The sequence below is a fragment of the Triturus cristatus genome, chromosome 10 (genome assembly GCF_964204655.1).
Source record: "Triturus cristatus chromosome 10, aTriCri1.1, whole genome shotgun sequence".
Taxonomy (NCBI): Eukaryota; Metazoa; Chordata; class Amphibia; order Caudata; family Salamandridae; genus Triturus; species Triturus cristatus.
This window is the reverse complement of record NC_140593.1, coordinates 796,470,737-796,496,973: the sequence shown is the minus strand read 5'-3', so window position 1 is coordinate 796,496,973 and position 26,237 is coordinate 796,470,737. Positions and strand designations below refer to the sequence as shown.

Below are 26,237 nucleotides of genomic sequence, written 5' to 3'. Positions count from 1 at the left end.
TTGTGCTGAAAAGTGATTGTGATTTAGCATAATATCCAATATAAATGACATGTCTGACACAACACGAAACACACATACACAAACATATAGGTGACATAAATAAGCGTTTTACATACTTTTTACAAGACATTAATATGCCTCATGGTCAACGGTGGGGCAATGGCGATCTTGTACATCTAAAGAAATAATGTAAAGGTTGCCGTTAAAGCTGTGGTGTGCTTCATGGTCAAAGCGCGCCCTTTTTGGAAAATGAAACGGAAAAGATCGATGTTCTCCGTAACGCGGGTGGGAAAAAATGGAAAAACTATCCCAGAGCGTTCACTTACTTGTACACGGACAGCCACGCTTCTGAACACCTACTTGGGCCAACACCAACCGGACCGCATTCTGGCGTGTCTCCGGGGTGGTGTTGTTTATGTAGATCAATTGAAGTGGAAAGGGAAGGAGGGACTCGTACTCGGAGAAAAACTTCCGGGGGCGGCCATCTTGGAATGGGACCGTAACTTCAAGATGCATAGATGATTAACATGACGTTTTTTTGCAAAAAACATTGGAGGAGGTTAAATGTAAATGTTGATTTACAAGAAGAAATCTTGTGAATAAGGTAATATAAGGAACTATAATGGTCAAAAAAACAAATGGATAAAAAACCAATGACAAGTCAGCATAGTATGCTAGAAATAGAACCGCCATAGTGAGAAGTGTGTAAGAAAACTCACATTCAGTAATAGGCTGCTCAAAAATAAAAATAAAAATAAAAATAAAAGTTATTGTTAGATAATTACACACAGGAGTATATTGTCAGAACGAGATCTGTAGGGGTATGATGTTCAGAATTATTCGGATCACAAGTAGTGGAAAAAAGGGGGGCCATGACGGTCCCAATGATACAGTTTGAGAATATCGCAGAGGGTATCCGTTTCATGTGAATTGTCCCCAGGGTATGTCATCATTCAAACCATGGCTATCAGAACATAGTTTGAAAACCCATCGCTGTTCTTTCTCGTGTAGTTTTTTCTCCATATTTTGCTGATTGCTTACGTGTTCCAGAATGAACCAATTACGGTCATTAGTTGTGTGATGTTTTTCCAGAAAATGGGGGGTCATTTTGGTGTTATTGCGTTTACACCTGAAGTTGCTCCGGTGTTCGATTATCCTGGTATTTACCTTCCTTGTGGTCATCCCCACATAGTGAAGGTTGCAGATACAGGTGATCAGGTATACCACCCCTGTCGTGTTGCAGTTGGTAAAGGATCGGAGGTCCCATGTCATTCCGTTGTTGTAGGTTACTGTTTTTGTCACTTTGGTTAAATGACATACACTGCAGTTGCTGCATGGGTAATGGCCCTGAGGTAGAGGATGTAACAAGCGTAAAGGACCCATGGTACTTACGGGGTTGGGGCGAGTGTGGACTAAAAAGTCCCTCATGTTCTTAGCTTTCCGATGGCTGAACATGGGTTTTTGTAAGTCTAAACCTCCACTGTTCAGGGTCCGCCAATGTTTTTTTATTATTTTAGTTACTTGATTTGATGCAATACTGAAGGTGGTAATACAAATTTGTTGTTTGCGATCTGGTTGTCTGTTCTCTGGTTTGTCTTCCAGTAGTGCCTCTCTGTTGTTGTTTAGAGCTCTTTTTTGTGCTCTGGATACAAGATATTGTGGATATTGCCTTTGTAACAGTTTTTTAGACAAGTCATTGGCTTGAATCTTATAATCCTGGCGTGTAGTACAATTGCGTCGCAGGCGCAAAAATTGTCCGAAAGGAAGGTTGTCTTTCAGACTTCTGGGATGAAAACTGTCATAGACTAGTAAGCAATTCCTTGCTGTGAGTTTGAAATGTGTAGTAGTGATTACACGTCCTTCATGTGCTATTATGTTTAAATCAAGAAATACCAGGCTGGATTTACTCATAGTGAAAGTAAATTTCAAAAAAGGATCTTGTTGGTTTAGCCAGATCAAGAAGAACTCTGCTTCTTCTTCGTTCCCCTCCCAAATCAAAAGCACATCATCTATATACCTTTTCCAATAATTTAATATGGTTGATGTGTGGGTTGTGCTGATGGAGAATCTTCTGTTTCTCAAGATGGTATACGTAGAGTCCTGCTAAGCTCGGCGCAAATGTACTTCCCATGCTGGTACCGTGGGTTTGTTTGTACAAAGTGTCATTGAATTGGAAAAAGTTTTCAGTTAAAGCCAGGCGACAACATTTCAGAACCACATGTCTGGGTGTATGGTAGTCCCAGTTGCTTAGAAAAAGAACTTCCTCCAGGATGTCCAGGGTGTCTTGGTGTGGGAGACTGGTGTAGAGGCTCTAGTCTCCACATCTAAACTGATCAGTATACTGGTTGTAGGATTGAACTCAAGGTCCTTGATTAAACTAAGGACTGCCTTAGTGTCCTGTAGGTATGTTTCGGTGGCTTGGACCAAGGGTCTTAAGAATGGGTCTGCAAACTTAGATAAAGGTTCCAAAATAGAACCTATGCCTGATACTATTGGTCTACCAGGTGGCGCCTCCATTGACTTGTGTATTTTGGGAATTGTGTAAAAATAAGGGATTATGGGTTTTCTGTTTTCCAGAAAATCCGCTTCTTTTTTACTGATCCACTCATTTGCCAAGGATTCCTCCATAAGGCTGGTAATCTCAATCCGTAGACGTTCTGTGGGGTCTTGGTGTATTACCAGATAATTACGTTCATCTGCCAACAGCCGTAGGCATTCTTTTTGATAGTCGGGGGTGTTCTGTAGAACTATTGCCCCACCCTTGTCAGCTGGTTTTATAGTTAGGTCTTTGTTGTTTGAAAGTTGGTTTATAGCCTCTTGCTCTGCTTTGCTAGTATTATGAAACACTTTGATTGTTTTCGGGTCTAATTCCGTTACCTCCTTCAACACCGCTTTTTCGAATGCTAGTAATTCAATTGGAAGGTTGTGTGCTGGGGGAGTGAAATTGGATTTTTTATGTAGTCCTGTATCCGTGGGGATACTGGTATTAGGTTCCTTGTCTCTAAAGTAGATTTCCAGTTTGATCTTGCGAATAAACTCTTTTAATTCGCAGACAAGTCTGAATTTATCGAGTGAGGCTGTAGGTACAAAACCTAATCCTTTTTCCAAAACATTTTTCTGAATTGTAGTAAGGGTTATCTTTGACAAGTTCACTACTAGACTGGGTTGTTGCTCGTCGAGGGCATGTTCGGTGGTCTCATGAAGTGGACACTGGCGACAGTCTACCTATTAAAAATAAGATTTATAGGCAACCTGACCATGTCAGGGACTGTATCAGGACAGAAGTCCAGAAAATGTTGGATTTGGGAGTTATTGAATCCTCAGATAGCCCTTGGGCTAGTCCAGTGGTCCTTGTTCCAAAACCTCACACCAGTGGTGGGAAAAGATAGATGAGGTTTTGTGTGGACTACAGGGGTCTCAATGCAGTCGCTAGGACTGATGCTCATCCAATTCTTAGGGCAGATGAGCTTATAGATACTTTGGCCTCAGCCAAGTACCTTAGCACATTTGGCTTGACAGCTTGCTACAGGCAGATCAGACTAGCTGATGATGCAAAGCCAAAAACAGCATTTTCGACCCCAAGTGGGCACTACCAATTTGTGGTGATGCCTTTTGGTTTGAAGAATGCACCTGCCACTTTCTAAAGGTTGGTGAATACAGTTCTCACAGGTCTGGAAGCCTACAGTGCTGCTTATCTAGATGATATTGCCGACTTTAGCTCCACCTGGGAGGATCACCTGGTCCACCTAAGGAATGTTTTGGAGGCCCTGCAAAAGGCAGGCCTCACTATCAAGGCCACTAAGTGCCAGATAGGGCAGAGTCAGGTTGTGTACCTGGGCCACCTTGTAAGTGGGGGCCAGGTTCAACCACTGCAGAGGAAAATCCAGACCATCATGGACTGGGTTGCTCCAACCACCCAGACTCAGGTGAGAGCCTTCTTAGGCCTGACTGGGTACTATATGAGATTTTTCAAGGGGTATTGATCGATAGTGACACCCCTGAATGACTTAATTTCTAAGAAAATGCCCAAAAAGGTTCAGTGGACAGCTAGCTGTCAAAAGGCATTTGATGATCTGAAGCAGGCCATGTGCACTGCTCCCATTCTACAGAGTCCTGATTACTCCAAGAAGTATATTGTCCAAACAGATGCATCTGAATTGGGGGTATGGGCTGTACTGTCACAATTGAATGAAGAAGGTCAGGATCAGACAGTAGCTTTCATAAGCAGAAGGCTGACCCCTAAAGAGAAAAAATGGTCAGCCATTAAGAGGGAGGCCTTTGCTGTGGTTTGGGTTCTGAAGAAGTTGAGGCCATACTTGTTTGGTACTCACTTCCTTGTTCAGACAGACCATAAGCCCCTCTTATGGCTAAAACAAATGAAGGGTGAAAACCCCAAACTGCTTAGGTGGTCCATTTCCCTACAGGGGATGGACTGTACAGTGGAACAGCGACCTGGGAATAACCATGCCAATGCAGATGGACTCTCTAGGTATTTCCACTTAGAACATGAAGATTCAACTGGTCAAGGTTAGTTTAATGTCCCTGTGTTGGGGGGGGGGGGGGGGGGTTGTGTAGGAGAGTAGGATCTGCTTCACATGGGTGCCTCCACTTTTTGCTGGTGTTTCACTGTTTTTCGACCTTAGTCTGGCTGTGGCCCTGCAAATCAGGACCCCAGGAATCAGGAATCCAGCTCCTAGATATCATCGACGCCTCCTTGACCTCTTGGCTGAAGAATCAAGACACCCGTGAACTCACCTGAAGAACCCGACATCTGTGGGCATTGGACTATCGTGCCCCTGGTCACTGATAAGTGACCCAGACTCTGTCCCCTCTGCTTTGAGGTTCCTTCCATCCTCGATCCAGGCTTGGATCTCTTCGGACACTTCTCCTCTTCATGGCAGCAGCACTTCTTGAGCAGCTTCCATTGAAAACAGAGACACGACCCGACACCATTTGACACCTATGCACCCGGCTTCCCTGGGTGAGGTAACTCGAGTCCTCCGGTGCTCCCATGGGTGTTGTCCCTAGACACCTCTAAGTCCAAAAGGGTTCACTCGTAGTCATCCTCTAAATGTCCTTAAGCTCTTAATTTCCAACCGCGACTTCCTCTATAGAAGTTAACGACGATTCGCGGCTGTGTTCTCACACTGCACGCGTCCCCCGTGGGTCCCCTGTGTCACTACCTTGGGTAGTTCCTTGTGGTCCAAGCACTTCTACAGTTCTAGGCCTTGTGTCTAGTTCAGTTGTGGTTCTTATACCACTCTAGTGTATTTTTGCTTTTACTGTTAAATACTGACTTGTAACTTAAGTACTTCGAACTCCAGCCTCATAAAGAGACTAGAGGGGTGTGTTTTATCTTAAATACATTGGGGCAGATTTATGTTCCCTGGCGCATCCCTGCAAATCAGCATGGATGCGTCAGGGAAGATGCGTCACAAAAGTTTACCCTTGCTCCACAATAGATGCGCTTCATTTACAATGCAGCGCATCGTAGCGCAAGGATAAACAGATGCGTGACGCATCTGATGGCGGAAGGTTGGCGCATTGCTGGAGTTGCGTCGCAAGCGCGACGCAGCTCCAGCAAGGCTCGGGGGTGCCCTATCGTTACAATGCTGCGTCAATCCTTACGCCTGCTTCAAGCAGGCGCAGGGTTTTGACGCAGCATGGCCGGAAAAGTGACTGAGTGAAATCTTGTAGATTTCACTCAGCCACTTTTCGGAGGCGTTCCTGCGCCGGAACGCCCCTCCCCTGTGCAGGTACGCCCACATGTGGCGCAAGCTTTACAACGCGATGCATCTCCCTAGATGCGTCACGTTGTAAATGGGGCGCAACATGACGCAGGGTTTACGCCGCTGCTGCATCACAAGAGTGGCGTAAAAGTGGCGCAAGTCCGTTATAAATCTGCCCCATATATTTTAAATATATATCTGGTGTGGTTGTCCTTTCATTTGGTCATTCAAGAGATTATAGACTGGTAAAACAAGCTGCTTTACATTCCTTCAAGACTTAGCCTGAAGGCTGCTCTCCATTGCTACCACTAGTATGGCTTTCAATAAAGGTTGTCTTTATTCTATCACCATAAGGGGTTGTTTGGACTGATACAGGGTGCCCACTATAACAAGTGGACAGCATATGTCAGGCCAACTTCTCATAGTTTACCTATGTTGTTTGCTGAGGGACTCAATCTCTTTCATTATAGTCTTTTCAAATGCCACTATCTCTATGGGCATTGAGTGTGTGGGAGGTATGAAGAAGGAAGAAGGCCTGAGCCCTTTGGCCTCATGAGTGACATTAGAGTTGCCCCCAAAGAAGTGACTAAGTCTGATTTTCTGGAAGATCTGTTTCAACTCAACTTTGACTTGAAAGAAACAGGGTCTGCTGGTCGGGAACAAGTGACAGCCCCCTGCTCAGTACCAAAATTTAAACTGATGTCAGTAAATATCTCGAAAGATTGAATATGGGTGCCATATCACTCGTAGGATCAGGGGAGTTATTCACCACTGATAATGCTGACATCATGTCTACCTTCCCCTTGTATTGGGACCCCATGCCATGACCCTCCCCCTCTTGCCTCTCTGGCCCCTCTGTGGACCCTAATAGCCCTGGCCTCACCCTAAAGAAATATTGGGATTTTGGTAGTTGGGGCCTGGAGGATTTGGTGAGGAACTACGACAAGGTATTGCCTCTCTGTCTGAATTCTCAGATGCTAAAGTGTCAAAGAAAGCAACGTGGTGTTTTGTATATGCCTCGTCCTCTGTTAATGTAGTGACCTGATTCATCTTGTTATGTTAGTCGTCTTTCAAATATGAATAGGTCTGGAATTTGACTTACTTTTTAATATCTTTAGCAAGTTTATCTAGTTTGCGTTGTTGTATTATATAACTGGATTCTGATATGCTTTTCTCCCATGTTTCTACAGCTTCCTTGGCATTGTAACACAAACACACACAAGGATTTAGCAATTCCAGTGTGGAAAGAACAGACGGCCTAATGTATATATAATTTTTGTGGTCGACAACAGCACGCTGGCCATTTTCCGACCACAAGAATGTTTTCGAATACATATAAATCACAAAAAGCAATTCTGTAACACGTTTCAAGAGCAAGAAAGTGAGATGGACTAGAAAGCCATCCAATTATGAATAAGGGGGTAACCCACAGCCCCAGCTGCGGCTGCTGCATGTAAGAGTGGTGAGGCGGTGGGGCCTGCTGGGGGGGAGGGATTTCGAGAAACGACGACGAGGGAAAATTAATTATTTATTTAATGTTCCTTTGTGGTCGTCTCTTGAACCCCCCCCCACACCCCCAGCCGGCCCCACTGCCCCACCGCTCTTACCTGCAGCGAATTCCGCCGCAGCGCTGGATGGGTTTGGGGGGTTTGCGACGCCGCCATGCTCATGACGGAACCACGCCGTCATGAGTCACGGGCGAGCTGTGCTCATGACGGCGTGGTTCCGTCATGACTCCACCCACTTGCGCTAATCGCCCGCACAGGCGGGGTATTAGCGCCGCGTGGGCGGAGCGGCCGCAAACGGCCGCAGCATGACGGAACCACTCCGTCATGAGCACACGGCGCCCGTGGCTCATGACGGAGTGGTTCCGTCAGAAGCATGCAAGGGGTTAAGAAATGCCAGGATGAGTGTAGGCTTTGGGTACGCTACATCGGATAATGACTACCATAGTATTCAAAGGTTACCATTGGTTAGATCGGCTGCCCATCAAGCCCATGGCATTTTGTGGAAGGCTACATTTACCTATTACCATTCCTATTAGTTTTCACATTACTGTTCCCATTATGTTTTGGTGATAGGGCATGGCTTCAATTAATCCACACTAGCCTTTTCTCCCCTGCTGCTCACTTGCTTCCCTGTTCAATCATTTCCAGCAAACCTTACATCCAGACCTCAAAGCTATTCCTTTTCCCAGACTCAGGTTCTTTTCCTTCATAATTTAATATTTACCTGTTCATCCCTATCACTGGCTCCTTTCATCATCATCCCCACTCATTCTCACCCCCTCTACTCCTCCCATCCCGCCCTTGTTTATCAAGCGGCTGTTATAAGTGGACGGCATCACATAGGCTTCTGTACATTGAATCCAAAATGACCACACAAACTTTAAGGACTTTCCAGTATTAACGTATAAAGAATGCTTATGTAAGCATTGAAACAGTAAATTCATCTAGTTTGAGAAAGTACTTTCTTTCCATGCAATGCTTATGTAGAAAATGTTCAAAGAAAATACAGCACTGTAAAACATCATTCATACTTTAGAGGTTTAAGAAAACAGAAGCAGCAACTATCACAAAATGAAGGCGTTTAATGTGTGCTTTGCGGTGTTCCTAGTTTTGTGCCTTCAGCTGCCCCACCTGCACTGCTGCCCTTAAAAGTTTTAAGCAGGTTGCCAAAACCTTTGGAGGGACTCCATTGAGGTAAGTGAAGTTTCCGCAGCTATTTTAAGATGCTCTGCCGGGAAAGCTCCTGGCCCTGATGGGGCCCCCAATTGATTTTTTCAGGTAGAAGCCTATGTTTTGGGCGCCATTATTAGCACATGTATTTCGTGCTGCTATAAGGGGCAGCCCATAAAATTTTTGGAGGGAGACAAAAATACTTCCAATTTTTAAAAAAGGAGACAGGAACCTCCAGGACGGTTTTCACTCTATCTCTCTCCTGGATTCATCAGTAAGAATATTAGGGAGGGTGAGTCTTCAAAAGATGGAAGACTGGGCTGAAGCAAATACATTTTTTTCTGATGTGCAATATAGCTTCCTCACAGGCTTGGGCTTGGTTGAAGGAACCCTACATTTATTTTTGCTACTTGGGAAATACATCAAAGCCAGGGGAGGTGCCTTACACATGGCATTTGTTGACCTCTCCAGTGCTTTTGACTTGGTGGACAAGGGGAAGCTCTGGGGCTCGATGGAGGCGGCGGGCATCGAAACCTCTCTTATAGACCTCCTTAAATGCCTGCATTGAGGTACAACCACCCAAGTGCGATACGGTCAAAATGAAGCCTGTCAGATTGGGTGGTTAGACAGGGATGTGTATTGGCCCCCTTTTTATTACTATTTTATATCAATGCCCTTGACGCAGAGCTGGTGAAAAAAGGGAAGGAATTACCTAAGGTTGGGAGTCGTCCAGTCCCTGTCCTCCTCTATGCTGATGATGTGATTTTAATAGCACGCACCACAAACAGCTTTCATATTCTTATATATAAATCTTATATAATTACACGTGGACCTAAAAACACACAAGTGTGAAAGTATCTAAGAGGGAGATCCCCAATAGCCAAGGTTCCAGATTTTAACTAAGTGTTCCTTTTGATGCTAACTTAAAATGGGAAAAGCTACTTATTCAAAGAAATTGGGCCTCAAGCCAATCAAAGGAATGATTACACTCTATAAAAGTGAGTGCCTTTTAGTCGGGACATATGGTGCAGGACTCTTGGGCTACGCTAACCTGGGAAGCCTGCAATCTTTATATGTTGTTGGCAATCCCTAAGTGCACTGCAAGTTACATTGCTCACTCAGAGTTAGGCCTTTTACATCTGGAAGACACAGTGAGGCTTGCCCCTTTACTTATTTGGCTGAAGCTTTGACGTTCTCCAGAGGCCATATTTTCTTATCTGGTAGTGGAGAACTGTCTTAGACAGGATAATATGACCTTAATTCCATAGTTAGCTTATTTTAAACAAGTTTTTTAGATATTTGCTTTGGAGTCTTGTTTATGTGTATAGCAGGACCCTTCTGGTCCCCAAAAGATTCCATAGTTATGACGTAAGTGTTGGGTGTGTCTAAATATATTTAAGTAAAGTTGATGATGCAATGTGAGTTGAGTTAATGATTGCGCTCAGATGAATAAAGTCAGGCAGTACAGAGCTCTGTGTGTGGCGTGGCCATTTGCATTCCACCCAGCTGGGCATGGGTCAGGGGATCTGCAACCCAAAGATCCAAGACTGCTCTTCCAGAGGGTTTGCTGAGATTCAGCAAACTACTCCTGCGTGCCACATGGGCCCTGATTGAGGTTGTTAATCGATGGTTGGCATGTGTGGAGTCAAAGCACTCTTCTTTCAAAGAAGGCGAAGGCCATACAGAAACGTTCAGTCACAGACAGCCAAGAACCTGCTGCGAAGGCCAAAAGAAGACATACTGCACCACGGCATAACACAAAGCTGTCATTCATACAGAGGCCCTTCACTCCCTCTAGTTTATAAAAACGTGATAGAGAAAGTGGGCCAATATTTTATAATACAGGGAGGTAGTGCCAGACAGAACCATACTCAGGCAAAAACAAGTAATCCCTGGTATACGGCTCAATGTAGGGGTAAAAGGAAGGTGCTAACCGCAGCCCTGCTCAAAAAGAATCCTTCACTAGTTAGAGCGGCTAGGAGGGATTATGCAAGGTCTCTAGTGATAGCAAAACGGGACTGGAAAGACAACACTGGCAGAATCTTAAAATCGCTTCCCTGAGTAAGAACTCCTGCACATTCTGGGATGTAATTAACAAAGCCAGGAGAGGGAGATCGGAACCCATCGCTAACCATATATCAGAACAACAATGGTTCACACATTTCTATGACCTGTACTATGGTGTAGATGAGCCAAGTTTTCCATCTCTGATAATGGATAGTGATGATACAGTTTCCAAGGTTCCCGAAGACCCCTTGTCCGTTAACGAGGTTAAAACGGCTATCAAACATCTGGTTCCGGGAAAGGCTGCAGGTCCTGACGGGATGACCCAGTAACCTGGGCTAAATTGATCTCCCTATTAATGAACCTGATTTTAAGAGGCCACCCAGTCCCGGATTCATGGAAGGGAGCTGAGGTGGTAACAGTGTTTAAAAAGGGGGCGAGGGATGACCCTGCCAACTACAGACCGATCAGCCTGATAGACGTGGTCCAGAAGGTGGTTGGCAGGGTCATCATATCCAGGGTAGGATCGTGGATAGAAGAAAAAAACATCCTCTCCCACTTTCAAGCGGGTTTTAGGCAGAAGGTGGGAACGGTGGATCAGATCTTCCGATTTTTTGCTATTTATTGGAAGGTTGTGACCATTGGGAAGGGCAGTTTGTACTTGGCGTTTATAGATCTCAAAACAGCTTTCGATCAGGTTCCCCGATATAGATTATGGGATGTACTACAAAAGATGGGCTTCCCTGTTACCCTCCTTGAATTAATTAAGAAATTGCACAAAGGGAATTATGCAAGGATCAGATGGGGTACTCAGGGCCAGTTGACTGAGAGATTGGCTGTGGGGAGGGGGGTCCGCCAGGGATGTGTTATGGCGCCGACTCTTTTCTCCCTTTTTGTGAACGGAGTGGTGGACCACTTGAGGGAGGACTCAGCCGACGCCCCGTCCCTGGCGGGGGGAAAAAACACCCACCCTGCTCTTTGCGGATGACACCCTCCTGATCTCTAAAACCCCGACTGGCCTTCAAAAATTGCTGGATCGATTTAGCTCGTTCTGTGAGGATAGAGGTCTTACTATCAATACTTCCAAAACAAAGCTCATGGCCTTCTCGCCAGCAAAGAGATTTAAGAATAACGTCTCCCTTAATGGTACCCCATTGGAGCTGGTAGACTCATTAGACTATTTGGGTGTAAGGGTCAATAGTCGAATGAATTGGAATGATCATCTGGCCAAAATGCTTCTAAATCATAAACGAGTATCTGGAGCAATTTTGCGGGAACAGCGAGAGTCCACGAGCAAACCTGTAGCCCCGGCTCTTACTATGTATGAAGGACAAGTACTGCCCCCGGCACTCTATGGATCTGATCTGTGGGGCTTTGAGGACACAACGAATCTGGTAAGCTCAGAAAATAAGTTTTTGAGAGCATTGGTGTCACTTCCCATCTCCACCCCGATAAAATCACTATGTCTAGATATGGGTAGGCGTCTATTAAAAGACATAGTCTGCCTGCGCCCGTTACTCTTCTGGGTTCATTTTAGGAGGTCGCCAGAACTCTCAAACTACGCGGCTGTCTTGGATGAACTAATTTTGCTCAACTCGGGCAACAAGATTAAGTGGTTGAGTAAACTTAGACAGCTGGTACTGAAATTAGGGCTGAATGAAATATGGGTTAGCCAATCCCCACCCTCCAAGCAAGTCATGAAGAAACTATATTGGGACTGGGTACAGGAGGAGGCTATATGTAGAGGCAAAGGGGGCACCCTTACAGAGCGGTTTATAGAATTTAAACCCGAAAGGAAACTTGAACCGTTCCTTGACTTTATACAAAAATCCCTGGATAGATCCCTGTATCTAAAACTAAGGTTTTGGACCCTCCCAGTGAATGAATTTACTGCTGGGTGGAACAACTCAAGTTCTATAGCTAAATCCTGCCCTGGGTGTGCAGCCCCTAAGGAGTCTGTGGCTCACTTTCTTTTTGCTTGCCCAGTTTACAGGGGTGCAAGATCGTCATGGCTTAAACCATTATGTAGGGAGTGGGGCCTAAGGTGTCACAAGATGGCCCTGTGGGTTTCTACTACTGATACGTCCTCCTTGGTCATAGTCTGCGGGGTAGCTAAATTTTTGGGCAGTGCATGGCAGACCCGCACGTGTAGGATAAAACAAACTCTTTAATGATGTTATATGAATTATGATACGTCGTTTTTATGAGGTTATGTACTCTGTTTTTAATGTATATCTTATTTTAATGAATTTTGATTGGATTGGTGTTTCGTTTTTAGTTGTACAGGACGTGTATAATTCTAGGCTAAAAATGTTTTGAATATATTATCACTATTACTATATGAGTGATATCTGGACGTATGGAGCACCCTGTAGGGAATTAATAAGTTTGCCCTTTTTTGCTGCTATTTCTCCTAGTCATCCTTTGAGCTTTGAACATTGGCACTTCCTCACATGTTGCTGCTATTTGCAATACTGATAATAATCTTGTGTTGATCATAAATTGTTTATGTGGGTCTTTTTTAATAGAACCTGTGGGCTTTTTAATGCAACTTAATAATCCGACCATTCTTGCTGCTATTTTCTGAAATATCTGCATTTTGCACTTGGCACTTTAGCATATGTTGCTGCTATCAAACATGCGTGATAATTTTGCAATGTTGCGCTGATTTGTTTTATAGACGACCCCTGCTCTTTAAACTTAAAGAAGATGGATTAATGTAATTATTTTCTAGGATTAACTATGTGTGAAATGTTTGTACTTTTATGGATAGTGCATATCCGAATAAAGATCAATAATATGGTAATATGGTACAGAGAAATGCTAAAGGCATCGACAACCAGGTACAGACAGCACTAAAGGCAAAGATAACCAGGTACAGAGATGGGCTGAAGGCCACAATAGTTAAGTACGGAAGTGTTCCAAAAGTACAAGCAAACAGGCACCAAGAAATGTTTTAGACCTTGAAGACCAAACACAATGCAGAAGGTAGAAAACGGTAGTGAGCAAGTACGAGATCTAAAGCCGACACTCATGGATAAAGTCGAAAAAGGGGCCATACGACATAATGACGGTCATGCTAGCACAGATGCAAGCCTGCAGCTTGGGTCTATAGATGGTCCAAATTAAGCCGCTCAGAGTGGGCAGCAAGCGTCGTGAGAGCAAGCTCTGCTCTCAACAACAGGAACTTTCACAGGTAGTTATGACGCTGCAGCCTTTTTAAAACAACCACTCCCTTTCGATATCCCCAAGAAACAAAATATTGGCTCAAGGTGGACTGCCTAGATTGAAACACTTTATGATTTTATTGATTTGGTAGAAGAAGCAGATAATAAGATCATGAAATACTTATAGAACCTTGCAGGTGATGGAGTAAAAGAAGTGATAAAGAAAATACCACTAACTGAGGAAGGATCTTACCATCAGATTACAAGTCACTCTAGAGGTCAAGTTCAATCCAATGCCGAATGTCGACTATGAGAGGTACATCTTCAACAAGGCCAGACAACAGGCTAGAGAAACGATGGATACATTTGCTTAGCGACTAAGGACTGTCACCAAGCATTGCAAGATCAATTAATTCAATGATGAATAAGCCATATGTCTTTGAGTAATCGATGGGTGCCTATCTGAGTCGTTAAGACAACGTATTCTGCGTGAGAGACTCAGCCTAGAAAGAGTGCATATGGCTGCAAGAGCAGAAGAACATGCAGACAAACTGCTAATATGGAGGGTGGGGGAGCTCAAAGTGAATCAGCATTGAGCATGAAAAGGAAACAGAGACACAAGTTCGAGGAACAAAAAGTGATGTCTCAGAAGAAAAAGAAAGTGTGTTTGCAATGCAGATTCTCCTTTTCGCCATTGGACAGGTGTGCAAAAGCTGCAGGAAAGAAACCATTTCATGACTGTGTGTAGAGTGAAAGAGAAACTAATGATGTTACATCTAGAAGAGAAAATGGATGCCTGAAACTGCGAGAAGCAGTCTAATCATGCCCACAAGGCTAAGGGACGACATCATTTGAGGCAAGTGGAAACAAAACAATGTTGAACGTTATTCAAGTCATCGTCCAAAGCTCGTCAACGCCATTGTCGAGTGACGGTGAAGAAGATGGCTGTGCCATGATGTCTATGAGTGAGCAATGTCCTCATGTGGTTTTGGCTTCATGCAGAGAAGAGTCCACGTCCAAGAGAGATCATTGTGTGAAACAACCAGAATCCTTTGGACATTGGCCTAAGATCACACTCAAAGTGAATAGTTGTCACATACATTTTATCATTGACAGTGGTGCTTCAATAAACATCATGCCTGCCGAAACATACCATGAACTGTCTCCAGTTCCCCAGCTCATGCCAAAGGTATACACGTGGACTGCTTCTATGCCATTACAGAGTCAAGGATCGTTTGTAGCGACCATGCGACACAAGCGACAATGCATGTTCTTCAAGGCACTTCGTTGAGCACATGCTTACCCCATTTCAACACTGCTTTCTGATTCTTGTCAACTACAATAGTAATGCCCATGTGGATGTAGGAAGGCAGTTTCCATCATTGTTTCATGGAACTGGAAAGCTTTAAATCATGAAGGTGCAGCTTCACATTAATGAGGGCATTCATCCTGTTGCTCAACAACATCGTCAAATTGCTTTTCACTTGCAGGCAGCTGTTGAAAACGAATGAGAAACTCTGCTAAAACATGCTATTATTGAACACTCTACAGGTCTTTCGCCATGGGTTGCACCCATTATGGTGGTGCCAAAAAAGGATAGGGGAGAGGCCGTGCGCATCTGTGTTGACATGCGCCAAGCTAAGAAGGCTATTGAGGGATAATGACATCCAGGTCCACACATTGCAGAAATGATTAGACACCTGAAAGCCTTTTTTCGCCTTTATTTGTACAAAAGGCTATCATCAACTTGAACTGGAAGAAAATTGCAGGTACATTGCAACCTTTTCAACCCATGTTTGGAGTGCCATGAGCTGCGGAACTCTTTCAGGATGTCATTCAATGCATAATACAGCCTTGTACACATGCCTTTAACTACAGGGATGATATTTTGGTGTTTTGGGCTCATCAAAAGGAATATGACAAAGCCCTGACACAAGTCTGCCATTTACATGTGGATGCAGGCCTCATATTGAATACAGACAAGTGTGAGTTCCACAAACCGAAAATCTAATTCTTTGGACATGTTTTCTTGGTCGGGGAAATGACACCAGACCCAGCTAAAGTACAAGCTTTGTCGTCCACTTGTCCCCTACAAGATGTAACCATGTTGCAGTCCTTCTTTGGCATGGCCAGCTCTGTTCCAGGTACATTCATGACTTTGCCATAGTCAGTGCACCGTTAAGAGATTTAACAAAAAAAATGCTGTGTTCAGGTTTGTTACATGAATGTGATCACAGCTTCAAGAAAATAAAGCATGCCCTAGAAAACACTACTGACATGGCCTATTTTGTTCCGATGCTGCATACTGAGATTGATGTTGATGCAAGCGCGGTGGGGTTTGGTGCGATCCTAGCTCAGCACAATGGTGGTGAAAATGCACAAGACATGTTGTAGCTTATGCGAGCAGGAGTCTGTCACAGACCGAACATGCTTATTCCCAATCTGAAAAAGAAAGCCTAGCTGTGGCGTAGGCTTGTGAGCACTTCCATGTGTTTCTCTATGGGAAACATTTTAGACTTGTCACAGACCACCAGGCGTTGCTCACCATTTTTAGAAATCCAAAAGCCAAGATGCCCCCTCAAATTAAGAGGTGGGGGTTAAGACAGCAAGAGTATGATTACACTATTGTACACCAACCAGTGAAAGCCAAAAATCCGGCTGACTTTCTCTCCTGAGTGCCATTGCAGTGTCCTGATGCTGAAGCCTATGTTAACTTCATACTCAAATGTAGTGTGCCTGCTGTTCTGTCTATAGAACAAATTCTGACTGCCACTAACACAAATCGAGACATGCGTGTTCTCAAAGATATAATTTCACAACAATCTTGGGAGAAACATGTAAGACCTCTAACGGATGCACTTGAATATCAAAAGTTTACAAATGTAGGAGAAGAACTCTTTGTCACTCAAGAAGGCAATATCTTGCAAGGCACGAGGATTGTCAATCATGAGATTTTGAGTGAGACAACAAGTCATTGAATTGGTCCACAAGGGTCATTGTAGCCACTAAGAGAGCTGTTCAAGACTGAAAGAGAATTAAAATTAAAGGCGTCATTAGTGCAACTGTCTGGCCAAAGGCCAGGAAGTTTAACCTGGAGCAGAGGGCAAATGAGGAGGACCATGATAAGAAGATACACCATCAAAAGGCTTTTGTGTAGACATAGGTCATTCCACGCTGAGGAGTGACGGAGAAGGAGGCTTGACTGTTGGATCTGGTTTTCTGAATGAGTGGAATTTGTGAAAGCAGGAGTCTGGATGACTGGAGGTGTCTGGAAGGTTTGTGAAAGCAGATGTGATTTTTGAGGTATGCTGTGCCAGTGTTAGGTAGTGCCATGAAAGTGTTGGTCCTAGCTCTCTTAGCCACCAGGTGAAGTGTTGTGCTCTTCCCAAAGATCATGATTTTGGTCTTGTTTGTGTTCACCTCTAGACAAGTGCTCTTCATCTAGTGGGCGATTTCAGTCATGCAGGCATTAAGCTTGATCTGGGTATTGGGAGCCTTGTCTGTGAGGGAGAGAATGATTTGCATGGAGTAGGAGAGGATCTTGATATCGTGAGAGAGACGGATGTTGGCTAGAGGGATCATGCATGCATTGAAGAGGGTCGGGGTCAGGGAGGATCCTCACAAACACTGCAGATGAGGTCACAGGCATCGAGGTGTACAGTACCAGGCTGACGGATTTTGTCCTACCACTTAAGTCAGGAAGGATAGACCCAACAGAGTGAAAGTCCTTGGATTCCGATGTCGTGTAGGCGTTGGATGAAGTTGAGGTGGAGAATGGGTTCAATGGCACCTTAGAGTGAATGAAATTCATGGTGGTAGTGCTTTCTTCTGGGGTGATGGCAGGCTGTTTGGTTAGCATTGTTTCTTTGGACAAGATCGTGAGGTACTTTGAGAGAGATTGATGCATAGGCCCAGTGAGGGAGTAACTGAGTTGGCGGAGGCAAATTGTGAGGCGAAATCTTTCACAATGGTGAAGATTTCCTTACTTCTGTTGGTGTTTAAGCACTAAGATGGTTCATTACCCGATTGCGTCGACCTCTATAGGTACCTTTAATCCCGCATATCTCAAATTTCTTAGGAATATAGTATTTAGATGTTCTGCCATGACTGTCTCCTCTAAGGCACTGATTACAAGTGCAGGGCTAAATTCTGATCCATATGAAAACATGAGTTTGCTCAGGGATCTGAATTTTGAGTTGTGAAATAATTATCACATCCTTGGTGTTTTTCAATGATAACTTCCAGCGGGTTGAACCTGCCAACATTTATCGAAGGAGAAAAGACCCATAATAAAGACAAAACATTTGGAATTCTGTGTATTATATACCAATTGTGCATGTTATGCCTCATTTTAAAGGGCACAGCTTGTAATAGGCAAAACTTATCACACCTTTTCAATTCTGAACTCTCCAGAGTTGGATTTTAAAAGGTGTGATAATAATCACAATCCCAGTCGGGCACTCATAATGAGGGCCATAGTCTGTTTTTCTGCAGAAGTTAACCCTAGAGGATGAGGAAGGTGTGCGGAGCAATGTTACACATAGTGTGAACAAGGCCATCCTTCATTTTGACAAATGTGATTGAATTAAGTTTGAAAATTGAAGGGTTGGAAATGTTAGTAAATGTGAGTTAAGAATAGGAAATCCACACTTACCTATTTATACTTACCTATACAACAGAATGGTAGTCATTATTTTATGGTTGATATGTTTGACCTTGAGATTCTGACGTAGGACTGCAAAGGTTGAAAAGGGACTGGCAGTGATTGAGAGTATATTATTTTACAAGTGTGTGGATAGTTGACAAGGACTTATGGTTTTCAGTGTCTTTCTAATGTACATTAGTCCTGAGATGGGAGATGTTTAACTTTTCGTACTAACAAATCTTCAAGGGAATTTTCAATACTTTTTAAGACATAAATTCAAAAATTGCACATGGAAGTAGGATGTGTAGTGTTGTAGTGAGGGATTTTAGCCTCCATGTGGTGCTCAGATTATTGACAGACACTGAAGTTGAGTTCCACAAGAAATGGCAAATTCACAATTGATTGGATTTAAATCTAGTGGTGGGGTTTGTACAAGTTGTGACACGATAACTTATTTTACCCTATTAACCCTATTAATGCATTTGATAGCTATATTATTGTTTAGGCTCTGTATAGATTCAATGCCTATGAATTATAGTTGACAGGTAGTAAAGGATCATATGCCTAAATGACAAACATACACATTTGCTTTTATTAGTAGGCTACCAAAGTGTTCATTTGATAATAATTCAAACCCCAATACATTTTGGTGTGAGTTGATCAAGATGTCCAAGAAGAAGATAGTCAGACGTAATATTCAATGTCATTTCTTATTTTATTTTCTGAATCAAAGAAATCAGTAACATCATCGCACATTATTCAAGAGTGATCGCTCGGATTTTGGTAAGCATAGGTTCTCCTAAAGTGTTTGCAAAAATATGAAATATTTCTTCTGACGAGAAACCAGTTATGGTCTAATGTGGTGGAGGGTGGGAAAAAGACATTTGCTAAAAAAGAAATTCCATACATTTTCCCAACCTTCCTAGTGCTCACAGTACATTGATGATGGAGGTGGGCAAATCAATGGCAGAGCCGCCAATGGCTCACAACTGTAGCCCAAAAACAGCCTATGTTGACAAGACTGAAAATGATACCGGTCTATGGGGACTAGCTCTTTATTAAATACCATTACACTTTGCATGTCAGTCTTCTACTAAAAGGGTATTCAAGGGCCCCACACATGCTATTAAAAATGTCCTAGTATGTTAGCACATCGGGGATGTAAGTATGGGCAATGTTCCCTGACTTTGGGGTTGCAACACCAGTACCTCCATGCCACAAGGGAGTTTCTAAATAAAATGTTTCTTCCCAAGATGGAAGCAACTACCACAAATTAATCAATCTTGAAACAGGGCAGAACATCCCAGTCACTGTGGTGGAGGGGATGCTTACACCACACTGGTGGATAAAATGGCTACATTTAAAACTCAAATTGAGATTCTTAATGGAATATGATCTAATGATTTATCTAGAAATTTGCATAATGTGGAAACTAAAATAAAGGAATCATCTTTTGCTAATGGGCGATCCTATTGATCACATTTCCACTACAGCATAAGCTAACGTAAGTTATTTTACCTAGATGAATGATACGCATTTTATTGACATCAGAAGGGATAAAAAGCTGAGTGGACCCATCAACATTTGAACCTGTGAACATGAAGCTAAATGCAGACTCCTGGAGGTGATGCCTTAGTCACTGAAATATCAGACCCTGCACACAAAGGAGGATATACATTGTGGGTTCTCTGCCAATTGTTAATTAAATCAGTTAGTGACCCTTGTTCTTCTATCTTCCTTTTGAGGCTTGAAAGAGTAGAAAGTAATTCAACTTTTTTTGCCTTTCCCAGCACCTATCATGAGGTATTTTGAGTCAAGTACTTTCATACACTGGGAGACACTGTTTAGGGGTTTTCCGGCCTTCAAGCAAAATGCTGTATCCCCTGTGGAGTACTTTCCATTCGCATACAAAAAGGCGATGTTTTGGGTGTTTTGCTATTATTTGACACTGCCACTAAGTGGCACCCTAAGCTGCTGCCTTGATTCTCCATATGGAAGCACCATCCCAGGCACTGTTGCAGCCTTGTACCCAGAAGATTGCTCAGAGTGCCAACCTGAATAAAACTGCTTATTCTCATAATAGAGTCCAAACATCCAAGTAAGACCTGCACTTGACAAACCTCTTAACTTCTGCTTGCCATTATTCCCACCAAAATTCTAAAAGTGCAGCTCCTCGAACTCATCCACCACTTGTGAAACACATTCTGTAACCAAATTAAGAGCAATTAATTTTTAGTTTGTGAAGACACTTGGTGTAAGAAATTAGGTTATTAGCCTGAGCAAGTAATTGGTTCTCAATTTCCTCTTACTGGGAACCAAGCACCCCATTGTGGTGCTTGACTCTGTCAGGGTAGGGACGCAGAGCAGTCCAAGTCCTAATTAGGGGAGGTGGTGTGGGCTAGTAATCGTCATACAATAACACTCAACAAATTATTGTCTGTTCAGTGATCTTTCTTTAGAAAAGGAAAATACCTTTTTTACACAGACACTACTAAATACTATAAATTTATTAAAAAATGTACACATCAGATTGATAGAAATACCTTAGGCGACAATCAGAAATCACATCTGGCCCCTAATGGGTTATGACCCCACAAAATCATAGTATCCCCACCTATAGCAGATAGAACATTACAATATGGGGGTATCATTTTAAATAAGACAAGCCTATTGGCTTTGTCAAGGGGTCATCAAAATAATACTATAAGGCAAGCCTATTGGCTGTGTCAAAGGACACCACATTAATATATAAGGCAAGCCTATTGCCTTTGTCAAGGGGTCATTACAACAATATAATAATGCAAGCCCAATGGCTTTTTTCAAGGGGTCACCACAGTAAAAGACCACATGTTAAGTATAATCTCAATTAAGCATTGAAAGTCAATATAGTGTGTGTCTATGTCTTTCTTTAACACAATTAGGCCACATAAAATGCATTAATACAACTAACCACAAGAGGTCGCTGCACTCCCAATCTGTAGAGAAAAAGCTCTAGCCTCGGAGGTGCTTTAGAAATGCGATGGAAGTCTCCCCAGGCCAGGGAGTCAAAGTACTGGGAGGCATAGTGTTTCATTTTTTAAAAGCTAATTAGGGCAGGGCCCAAGTCCCCCACCAGCCATTCTGTTGGGAAGATGTACTCCCTCTACACCCAGGCTTCTTATGCACTGTCTGGCTCAACTATGCGTTTCCCAGTGGTAGAGCCAGCACTAACCCAGGCAGCTGGAAGCTCCCAAAAACTTTAGGCAAAAAAAATGAAAGCTTTCCAAAAGTGGCATTTCTAAAAAATTAATTTGAAATCTGACCTCACCAAAAAAGAGGACTTTAAATTACTGTACAAAAGAGTGAGAGAAGTATTATTCTAGCTTGCACCAATCCGAATTTAGCATTTTAATTAATGCAACAATGTCGCCCTTTGAATCCCTAAGGCAGCAGACAGCTTTCCTACATTAAAAATTGTTATTGGAGATGTTTCACTGTAAGGACATGTACAACACTAATTTCTACATGTTATTCATTTAAAAATCATGCAGTTTGCCTTTATGGGCAATAAGGCCTTCATGGGGTGACTTATTAATATTTAGAAGCAAGGTTTAGGTCCATCAAAGGGGTATTTCGACAGAAATTGACTTCATTTTAAAACTGATACAGACAGGTTACCTGTGTGCAGATTCCTGGTTGTGTGCAACTGCAGTCTCTCATGTAGCCTGTACCTGGGTGCGCACGTGTTCACGTGTAACTAGCCAAGTGCCTCTTGCCCTATCTGTGTCATTGCAGCCTTATCTTAAAAAGCGGCCAGAGGCTGTAAAGATCTGCAATCCAATTTACCATGAAATTACTGGGAGAGAGACTCAGATAAAGAGGCTAATCTCTGATAAAGGGGATAAAAATCCTGGAGTACTAAGGGGGTGGAACTTATTTGCAACATACGGGCCCAGCAACTTTGATGCTGCGCTACCTTGCGTCAAAGAGAGAAAGAGAAAAATGCATCATAACCACTAAGATATGGCACATTTATTCTCTCCACCAGCACTGGTGCACGTTTGGCTGTCATGCGCCAATATGCACACCCTTGCGTCATAGTCAAAACCAAAGACATATGAATACATTACTCTTCATTATCCATGTCTATCATTGTTAGTAGATAGAAGTTAGCATCCAAATACGGGAATGGTGGCGCAAAGAAAGAAGTGCATAGCACAACTTTGCGTTACTTTGGGATACTTTACAGTGCAAATATGGTTTGCATTGGATACTAAATCCCACCTCAACACTTTGCTCTGGGTTTGTTCACAAAATTGAGTTTGTAACTCTAGACCCTGATTCTTCACGTACGCCTTCATGGATGATGAACCAAATGTCGACAAGATCAATCGACACAACACATCAAGAGCATATTGGTTCCTCCCTCCATGACAACACACAAATTGTAGAACAGCTCAACCAAGCCAACAGCAATATTGAGTTGTATACACCCCTTGGTACCACTGCTTTTGCCATCCATAAGCATTGTAAATTACTGGGTCACTACTACTGCATTTAATGCTACTCAAGTTAATAAGCTCTGAATGATGAGTCAGACATGATTGGATTCAATCTTGTCTACAAATCACAAAGATATTAGCAGCAAGCACTTAACTCGCTGAGTGCTCTAGTTTGTTTGGGAAATCTCTGAGACTAGCAGAAATCATAACATTTGTTTTACAATATTTGTCCATCCCACATTTATAAGCAAATTACCTCTCCATTTCAAGCAGCGACAGAATGTTTCTTTGAAATGTTTAAATTAAGTTTCACAGGGGAAAGTTAGGTAAGGCATATGCTGTGGTCTTGCCCCACCTTGCTACATGGCTATTACTTTATTTCCTAATTTTATCATGTCATGATTCATTAATTCAAACTTTCTAGAAATATTTAAAAAACTGAATGGTACGAGTTTTAATACGTTTGGCAATCCCTAATTAGTATTTTTGTCGTTTCTTCAGGTATTTAAGGTGACATTATCATCAATGACGTCAAACAAGGATGGTGAACAAAGACGTGGCAAAAATTAAAAAAGCAATTCACTAAAGAATGCAACTTTATTAAAAGAGACCCGTTTTTGTTTACGAGTAAAAAATGACTGTTGTGGCTATTTTTTAAACTGAATTAATATTAAATCTGTAATGTATTGATATAGATGCTGTATAAATACAATTGCATGAAATATTATTTTGCAAAATTGGGGTTCACATCATTTGTACATCTAAATGTCTTGGTCACTTACAAGTGCCTTCAAAATCCCATGCAGAGTAGATTTTCAAACAGTGCCATGAATTGTATGTATACAGATGGACAGTCCAGACCTGATTGAGCGTCATAAATTGACATTTTAGAGCATCCATTAAAAATCCACAGGTGGAAGTGGCTAATGTCACAGTCACGATCAAGTTGTCACATATGACCGCTGCTGTTATTAATTAACCCTGTGCGTAGTTCGCAAAGTAGCGCTATGCGTAGCTACGCAAAGTGCACTTCGCACTACGAGAGCTACGCGTAGCACTTTGCGAACTGCGTAGTACCCTGTTCGCACTGTGCAAGATGCCGTTGTCAATGATTGCACAGTGCGGACAAGCATCCGGCACTGTGCAATCATTGAAAACGGCATCTTGCACAGTGCGAGCTGTAGTTTTCTGCCGCTCGAGTAGATTTTTACTTGAGCGGCAGCTTTCTCAACGCGGACTGGTAGTTTCTCATCACGAGCGGTCGCGAGCATACGCGACCACTCGCAATGAGAAATCTGACCTCCCCGCGTTGAGAATCTCACCGGGAGGTTTATTTTTCACGCTCGCGATCGGCAACTTGATGTTGCCGATCGCGAACGAGGAAAAAGTCTCGCCGAGATGACATTTTGCTTGCTCGCGGTGGCCAACTTGACGTTGAGGACCGCGAGCAAGCAAAAAATGACCGCTGCCCTATGCTACGCGTGTTTGCACTGTGCTACGTGCAATTCGCGTAGTGCGAAGTAGCGCAACCTTCGCAAACTATGCGAGCGTAGCATAGTGCTTTGCCAAGGCTTATTATTAATTAGTTTGCAAAGGTGGAAAACAGATAGTGGAGTACCTTCAGGGGGGTATGGGGTAAATCGCACCACCCCCAATTATGTTTCGGAGGTGGGTCAACCTTTCAGATTGTGCCAGTCGGGTCTGGGCGACACAGGCACGTCACTCAGTTCCCAGTGGCCTGCTGCATGGTAAACAAATTTTTCTATCAACAATTTCGGAGTGCCCTGCGCATGCCCCAGGGTCACCAATCACCCCTGTGGAGCGTGTGCTGTGATTCACAGCTGATGCAATCATGAATGTAACAGACTTTGCTGCAGTGTGAGACTGCTCATAGCAGATAAGCTGTGGAAATCAAGTTAAGGTGGGATGTTTCAAGCACTCATAGCCACCCCAGCATGGACATCAGTTAGGGATAATACCTGTCATTCCTGTGTTGCCCTTTGATACCTCTGGCATGGCCCTGGCTATTCCTTGTCTGAAAAGTCAAGGAGGACATCACAGAGCCGGAAAGTAAATAGAACTCTAACAACCGTGTTTGCTATATGTGGTTCCCCCTATTTGCCTTATCCTGGTCCCTCAGAGGCAAATCAGCAATTGTTGGGGAGCCAATGGAGATCAAAGGGTGTATGATATTACTTCTATCCCTGTCATTTTGGTGAATCAAAGTCTAGACTTTCCTGGAACTTCAAAGCACTGCACTGTGCTTGCTCTCCTCTGCTGAATGACTGTCCGTTATCAGTGGATTGCAACAGTACTTTATTTGAGCCAGCGTTTTCCGGTGCTCAGCACCGGCACTTAATTGTCAACACCAGCGCATGTGACAGTCTGCCACAAGGCGGCACTGTCTGGCTAACTCAGAGATGACCACAACAACAGGTAATTATCAATTCAATATACATTCAAAATGAATATAACCTCTTGTCCAAGCCAATCTTTTACCTTTGGGAGTTTGGAATCATCCAAATTGTCACACTTGTAGGAGTGTGATGGTTAGGAGTTGTGTTGTTACTGTCATCGGCAACATCGCAGGGGCAACGTGTGGTGAACGCTGTAGTGGCTTCCTGACAAGAGCCAGGCACTTATGTTTTTCACAAATTAAGCACTGGCAAGACAACCGACCGATAGAGATTGCAAGCGCACCACGCAAACCCGATTGTTGTCCATGCTCGCTTGAATCCGCAGTGTGTTCCTAACCAGGCGTTTTGGCTTTCTCAATCTGAAAAACCTCTGAGTTTCCTGTAACCTTCACAACTTGTTGTGATGGTTATTCCTTCGCCACTCTTCTCTGCTGTTCAAATGGTGGTAGGGTCTGCTGAATGTATTTTGCAAAACAATGTAATAGCTCCAACTTTGAAATGATTCCTCATGCCCTAATGATCTGTTGTAACTAGAAATGCTGATTCATCAGCCACAGCCCTGCAGGAAAGAGCAGTGAGACCGGCTGGGTGGGGGGCGGGGGGGGGCGAGGGATAGTTGGTGGGGGGAATTTCGACGGACGATAACGAAGGAAAATTAAATAAATAATGAATTCTCCCTCGTCATCGTCCGTTGAAATAGCCCCCCACCGGCCCCATCACTCTTACCTGCACAGGCCGAGACTCAAACATGTTTTACCTGCAAGGTTACTCGGTCCTCAGTTTCTGTAATCATATATAACATTGTTTAGGATACTGGTAAGTAGCTCTAATAAATTAGGGAGATACAATTTCTTGCATGGAGTCTTGCTGTATTTTTCACCCATGATGGTGACTATGGTTTAATATGTGCTTCTGGGGTATAGGTTGTGGTTATAATTTGAAATGTAAGTTATATAGAAATAGGAACGATAACATATTCTAATGATCTCATGTTCTCTTTTTGTCTTTGCTCTCTGGTATGATCACTTGAACAAGTTTGTGCCACTGTTATAGGAATCTAATGACAGCATTGGCTGGCTCATGGAAACATATTTTGAAATTATCAGCCGCAAAAGC

The 26,237-nt window shown here is 43.2% G+C and overlaps 1 protein-coding gene across 1 annotated transcript in view; it reads left to right on the top strand.

Annotated features, from left to right (window-relative positions):
• LOC146790012 (uncharacterized) overlaps positions 1 to 23,449 on the top strand; it is a 450,689-nt gene extending 427,240 nt beyond the window's left edge. Inside the window, exon 12 of the mRNA XM_085631249.1 lies at positions 23,206 to 23,449. The gene's annotated coding sequence lies outside the window, so the exon portion shown is untranslated. The remainder of the gene's footprint in view (positions 1 to 23,205) is intronic.
• The last annotated feature ends 2,788 nt before the right edge of the window (positions 23,450 to 26,237 follow it).